The sequence below is a fragment of the Phocoena phocoena genome, chromosome 3 (genome assembly GCF_963924675.1).
Source record: "Phocoena phocoena chromosome 3, mPhoPho1.1, whole genome shotgun sequence".
NCBI classification, from domain to species: domain Eukaryota; kingdom Metazoa; phylum Chordata; class Mammalia; order Artiodactyla; family Phocoenidae; genus Phocoena; species Phocoena phocoena.
Genome location: NC_089221.1, coordinates 56,723,557 through 56,730,823, shown reverse-complemented (window position 1 = coordinate 56,730,823; position 7,267 = coordinate 56,723,557). Strand labels below are relative to the sequence as shown.

At 48.4% G+C, this 7,267-nt stretch overlaps 1 pseudogene; it reads left to right on the top strand.

The window, feature by feature from the left end:
- Positions 1 to 6,033: 6,033 nt before the first annotated feature.
- LOC136120176 (mpv17-like protein) lies at positions 6,034 to 6,489 on the top strand (annotated as a pseudogene).
- The last annotated feature ends 778 nt before the right edge of the window (positions 6,490 to 7,267 follow it).

Here is a 7,267-nt window from a genome sequence, read left to right as displayed (position 1 = left end):
AAAATAAAACTTTAGTTTTTGCTCCAAAGGACCATTTCTAATTCAAATCCCCTTCTGTATTCACGTCCTGTGTTGGCTCTTCCCCATTGTGTCTGGCTGAAGAGAGGCTAGAACCTGTGCCAGGCAAAGGAGAAGCAGGTACTAGTTCAGGTGATTTCAAGGACCCAGGGAAAAGCCTTCTTCTTCTCACCTGCTTTAGGTATCTAAAATTTCTAAAAGATAAAACTTTTCATTATACAAGGAGAGCTAAGGCCCATGGTGCAAATATCCCAGGAACGAAAACACAACGGCTTCAGCTGACACTGAATCGCAAATAACTGACATTGGATCCCTTCCTGAAGCACTTTTTTATAGTCAGAATGAAATACGGTGCAAGAGGGCACTAGGATCCTTCAAAAGAATGGAGAGAAGTTCACTGTACTAGAAGAAAGGAATAGAAGGGGTGTGTATGCGTGTGTGTGTGTGTGTGTGTGTATGTGTGTGTACATGCATGCAGGTATTATAAGGGTGGAACTAGGAGCTTTCAAAGACAGATTTGTCTACAATGACAACTCTATATATCACACCTTGGCCCTGTCTTGACCCTATCTGTCAGTCTGAGGTGCCTGCATCCTCATCCTGGACCTGCACGTCTAAACACTTCCATCCCAGGAGCCAGCAGCAAGGAACGTGGGGAGCAGAATGGCTTCAAGCCAGTGAGCACCTAGGCAGCTGTGCACCACAGATGAATCCCCGGACTAACAGCAACTAAGCCTTGTGATTCGTTCTTTGTTTATAGGAGTTGTCATGAAAATTCTCTGTGCAAGAATTTTTAGTGTGAGACAGTACATACTAGCACTCTGTATGATGCTGTAAAGGTGGATATATGTCATCATACATTTATCCAAACCCACAAATGGGCACCACCAAGAGTGAGCCGTAATATAAACTATGGACTCTGGGTGACTACGATGTGTCAGGGTAGGTTCGTCACTTGCTACAAATGGACCACTCTGGTGGAGGATGTTGTTAATGGAGGAGGCTGTACATGTGGGGGAAATCTCCGTACCTTCCACTCAACTTTGCTGTAAACCTAAAACAGTTCTGAAAGATAAAGTCTATTAAAAAAGAATTCTCAGTTCACGGTTGCCTGGTGGGTTGGCTGGGAATTCCTGCAGGTGGTACAAAGCAGAGGTAGCAGGTGGAGTGAATGAGGCTCAGATGCGAACCATGGGCTCTACCATCTCTGCCTCTCACTGTGTGGCCTTGACCTCTGTTTCCTCGATTGTAAAATGAGGAAGATGGGCTTGGGGATCCACAGCTGCATTCTGATTTTATGGTCTTCATTAAAGATACTTTTCCAGGTTCTGTCTTCTTGAAAGAACTGTGCCTTGAAATAAAGGGATAACTAGGCACACAGAAAAGACCCCACTTCCTCAATGGAGGTCCTCAGGGCTCCATCAGGTTTTGTTGGCCAGGTCCAGAAGTATTGCCATCGATCCAGCTAAGGTTTTGTCTTCATCCAAGGGGGCCTCTGTGCTCTGGGTTCTACTCAGAGTAGGTGCTGGGGCTGCTCATGGGGGGGACAGAATCTCTTCTGCACGTCCCACAGCAAGCTGGCCTCTCACCCAGAAGGATCACGGTCTTCCTGGGAGGAGCTTCAGCCACGAGCCCAAGCCCAGGAACCTGACAGTGGGGTTGGTTTGTTGACATTCAGGCCAGAAGGTCATTTCTCCTCGGGCCTGTTTGGTTCTTCTTCCTCCCTTCCCTTCCCAGGATGCCACCGTTGGGCCAGCAGGAACTTCAGAGATGTGCTTATCTTTCTCTTGAAGTCCCTGGCAGACACTGAGCCTACCCAAAGCAGAATGTTATTTTTAACATCAGCCGGCAGTTCCCGAGTCTCTCACCCTGGGACTCGTGCTTGCTCTCCAGCCCCTCGTCAGGGCCTCGGTGTCTTCAAGCGAGCAGTAAACTCCAGCCCTGACGCCTGCTGGGTTGGGGCCTCACAACCACATTTCTCGACTCCCTTTAAATTCAGATAAGCGTTTGCGGGGCGCACCTACCACGCCTGTTTGGTAGCAGCAGGAGTTAAAGAACTCTGGCAGCTTCTAAGCCTTTAATCAGTGAAAGCATCTGATGGAATCAAGCAAGTTTTCAAGGTTTCGCTCCTGTTTATCTAGCAAAACACCAAACCCCAGCCCTCGATTCAGGACTGCAGGCAGGCCTGGATGTCTGTACCCTGACTTGCTGCCTGTTGCCTTGCTGCAGGGACAAGCTCATCCATTTAGCGCTCCTTGTAATTGGAGGAGTAACTTACTTCCCTTGGTCTCTTTCCATTCCACCCACCGTCCACATCTTTCTTTTCCTTCGAAGTGTTTTCATACCTTCTTCTCCTCTTCGGAGTTCAGCAACCTTCCCCCGACTCTTTCTGCACTGCCCAAAGCACACACCTGTGGGCTGGTCCTGGGATATATGAGATGAGTGATAGAGATTCAAGGAGTTCAGGTCAGACCAGCGTATTACAAGCCCCCACCCTCCCCCACACACACAGTGCTTCCGTCCTTCTGGGTTAACCCTGGAAATGGCCTTGGCAGGGTGGGTACTAGGCCAGTGACTGAGTCTTTAGATGAAGGGCTGCCCAGGTTCTTTGCTCTCCCCTCTGAGAGAATTTCCCACAGAAGCAGGGAACCAGGTTGAGGATAGGCTACACAATTTTTCCTGGGTCTTTTCTGGAAATCTGTTGGTGGCTGGTTGTTGGAAAGGATCTAATTACATGGAAAAAAGCAGTTGCATCCAGAGTTGGGGGCAGTGGTTTGCCATGTACATAAAAATGAGAAGAGCAATTCCATGGCAAGGAAGCATTGCCCTTCCAGGGAGCTGGCTATGCCCCAGAGTTCTTCCAGTGCCTGCTGTGTGCTGGGCAGCAAGATGGGGCCTGGGCCTTGCTGAGAGTGCTAGGCCCTTGGTGGTCCAGCCCTGAGCATTCAATGACTCAGTGGAGAAGGGGCCCAGGGTTTCCATTTGATCACTTTCTTCCCTAGTCTTTTCTGCATCATGGGAAAGACAAAGCCTATGGCAAAAAGTTCAGGAGATGAAAATCCATTCAGAAAGGAGCCCATAGGGTGTGTGTGAGTGTGTGTGTGTGTGTGTGTGTGTGTGTTGTGTGTGTGTGCCTGTTGGGGAATACTTGTAACATTGATGGTTTTTATTTCAGGACAATGGAATGTAGCAAAAATGCTCTCTTCATGCTAATAAACGGACACACCCATGAATGCTCACTCTATATACATTCCCTGCAAAGGAAATGTTCTTCTTTCTGCTGTGTGTCCATCCAGTGGGGTCTTCCAGCATGCTAATTCAATATCTTAATTGTTTTAAGATCCAGGAAAAGGCTGAGATATACCCTCGGGAGCACGAGAGGATGCAGAGGAACTGGCAGCAGCTTCCTCCCCTCCATGTCTGCTCCCTCAAAGGCCTCCAAGGAGCCATGAAAGAGAAGAGCATGAGGCAGGCTGGGGAGCCGAGGGCTGGATGCAGAGTTCATCCTGGGGTCAGGGTCGCCAAGCTAAGTAGCTGAAGCTCTGCCTGGAAGGAGAGGCTGAGTCAAAAGCTGAGGGTCAAGGTGAGAGGGTGGTGGGGAGAGGGACAGCTGTGGCTGGTTTACTCCTCAGGAGAAAGTCCTGCAGGCGGGGCATATCTTCAGAAATGGTCCTCTGCATAACCGTCATCCACTCTCCGCTTCTACATGGCATTCTGAATCTCCCCTCCCGCCTCTGCCAGACTGCAGCAAAATGGCTGTCAGGAAATCAATCATTTCCAACCTAGTGCAAATTTAAGCCAATGTATTCTCTCTCCCAGGGTCATTTGCATTGTAAGCCTTAGCCCTGATTGCTAAATAAAAGCCTTTTCTCCTTATAAAGGACGGTCACACATCAACCCACTGATAGGAGAGAAATTTTAGGGGCAGGAGACCTTATGGACTTTGGAACTTTATTTCCTTCCAGCTCCAGTCCTGCTCTGGAGAACAGGAGGCTGCTTCCAAGGTTTGACCTTCCAAGTTGGAAACCTCTCCTCCACTTGCCTTCAGTAGTACCTGAAATTCTCACTATTTGTCTCTTAAGGTTAAAGCATTTCCCTGCAAAGCCAAGTTTGCTCAACTGTTGTCTAGGATGGGGGCTATACAGTGACTGCACAAGGGACAATCATATTCATTTCCACATCATGGTGACATCTCAGACCTGGACATAACACAGAACAGTTCATTTTGATGTCCAGAAGAGGAAAGAAGCATGATGTGGTAGAAAGAGGCCTAAATTTAAAGTCAGGAGACCTGAGTCTATTAATAGCTACGTGGTCTTAAACAGCTTATGTTTTATATCCTCATCTGAAAAATGAAATGCAAGCTGTTTTTCATGGGATGGTTGTGAGGGTCAAAAGAGGGAGTTCATGTGAAAGAACTTTTAAAGTTGTGAGTCTTATAAAAATGTAAGTTTTTGTGATATTTGTATTAGTGAGACATAACTCCGTCCTTTTGCTGATGGGTCCCTCCAAGGCACTGGGCCTGCAATTCAGGTTCCTGCCACTAGAGGGACAGTGTTGTCTATTATTAGCCTGCAGAAACCAAGCATTGTACTTAGGCACTTCATGCCTATGCACCACAGCAGTTACCTGGAGGTGTCTGTGCATGCTGGGACCCCGGGCTTGCAATAACAGCCCCTTGACAATAAATGTGAACTTTATTTGCTTTACATCAGGACCTGGAACTAAGTCTGTACTTCTTTTTAGATGCTTCTAGTCCCTGAAAGTAGTAAAGGAGCCCAAGAGTAACTGTCTTTAATAAATCAAGTCATGGACACTGCCTGATATTATTTTGATAAACTGAGTTGCCTCACAGCCTGAAAATGAGGGTACTGGTTCTATCTTGCTCTTGGTTTCATAAAGCCAGACTTTTCCTTCTTAGGTGAGCATGTAATAAGCGAGACTTTCTTTAAGCTTTATTGAGGGGATCCCAAATGGTCCAGTCTGTGGTGGTTAGTCCCAAAATGTACCATCACAGGTCACTTCATCCTCTACTAGGCAACATTTGCATCTCATTTAGACAATTGTTAATGTGGTACAGGCTGTAAGCCCTGAAACCCATCTCTCAGGGAATTTGGCTTTAACAGTAGAACATGAAGAACAGCTTTCCAGCCAATCAGTTGGATGCAGAGCTCATAAAACTTGAGGGTGGCCAGAATTACAAGGTCAGAGCCCAACACAGAGATACATGCAGGAGACATTCCAGCTTCTCCTTCCTCCAGCTGTGCACTAGCCAGGGGACTAGACAACTCAGTGATTTTTTCACCCCATTCTCCGTGTTCCTTCTTTACTTTGTCTCTATGCTATACTGTCTCCAGAGAGTTGGGGGTGAGGCTGTCAGTTTTCCCATAGTATCATTCCTGCCTGAGTGCTGGAGACTGAAGCACTGGGCTCCTGAACCCTGAGCAAAAGCTTAACTCATGTTAGAGCGGCAACCAATGTTAATTTTCTAAAAGATGTCCCATGGGTCAGGAGCTACATGGAAACCTGGGATCTGTAGGGCTGAGCCACTAAGCTAGGAACACTCCACCTTGCTCCTACATTTCTAATTCATGTCAGTAGAGCAGAGGTAGAGACCCTTTTCAGAGAGGAGGAGGAGTAGTAGTAGTGCTTTGCTCCCAGTACTTTTTGGAACAGAGAAGACCCAATACCTGTCTGTATTTGGCTCCAGGCTGTGTGTTACTTCTTAATGGAACTCCTCAAGTCTCTCTCTATAAACTTCCAGGGGGGGAAGCGTCATCATGTCAATAGCTTGAAATTGGCCATGATCAGGTATTTATACCACAGAAATTGGCAAGCACGACAAACCAGCGTCCTTTTTTGTCCCAGATGGCTGGTTATTAAACATTTTCCAGCACACTCCTGCACAAGGCCATCAGGCAAGGTGCAGCAGATAACACTAGCTGTGTGTCCATACTTATTCTTAAATAAGCTCTGCCCTTAAAACACAACCACTGCGGCGCCCGGGGCACGGGCATGGCGGGCTGGTGGCGGGCGCTCCTGTGCACCAGCCGGCGCTACCCTTGGCCCACGAACTTGCTGCTCTACGCCGCGCTCTTCTCAGCTGGCGACGCGCTGCAGCAGCGGCCGCGGGGTGGCCCTGCCGACCGGCGGCACACACAGCGCGTGGCCACCCTGGCCGTGGCCTTCCATGCGAACTTCAACTACGTGCGGCTGCGCCTGATGGAGCATGCGCACCGTCCTGGCCAAAGAGCTGTGCGACCAGGCGCTCGGCGGGCCAGTGTACGTCTCTGCCTTCTACTTCGGTATGAGTATTCTCCAGCAAAAGGTTGACATATTTTTGGACCTGAGACAGAAATTCTGGAATACATATAAGAGTGGTCTGATGTACTGGCCTTTTGTACAGGCAGCTGTTCTGTCTTGAGCTGGGCACAGTCCACACCTTTACCTATTTTGGCTCCAGGCCCATAAAATTGTATTTTCTTGTTGATAGTTATGACTTGTAGGCTTTGATGCCCCTGGCCCAACTTGCACATACGCTCTGAAAACCATCTCGTCACACCTCTCCCCAGCTTCCCTGGTAGCAGGGTGGTTAAGAATCCACCTGCTAATGCAGGGGACACGGGTTCGAGCCCTGGTCCGGAAAGATCCCACACGCCGTGGAGCAGCTAAGCCCATGCGCCACAACTACTGAGCCTGCACTATAGAGCCCATGAGTCACAACTACTGAGCCCACAAGCCACAACTACTGAAGCCCGTGCACCTAGAGCCCGTGCTCCGCAACAAGAGAAGCCACCGCAATGAGAAGCCCGCACACTGCAACGAAGAGCAGCCCCCACTCGCCGCAACTAGAGAAGGCCCGCACACAGCAACCAAGATTCAACACAGCCAAAAATAAAATAAATTAAATAAATAAATTTTAAAAAGAATTGGGCGGAGGGAATTCCCTGCAGTCCAGTGGTTAGAACTCCATGCTTCCACTGCAGGGGCCCGGGGTTTGACCCCTGGTCAGGGAACAAAGATCCCACAAGCCATGAGGCGTGGCCAAAACAAAAAAGGGGGAATTGGGTGGAATCGTGACAGTTGGGCCTTCTCCAAACCACTAAATTACCCTTTGTGATGGTTAATTTTATGTGTCCACTTGACTGGGCCACGGGGTGCCCAGATATTTGGTCAAACATTATTCTGGGTGTTTCTCTGAAGGTGTTTTTGGATGAGAGTAACATTTATATTGGTAGACTAAGTCAAG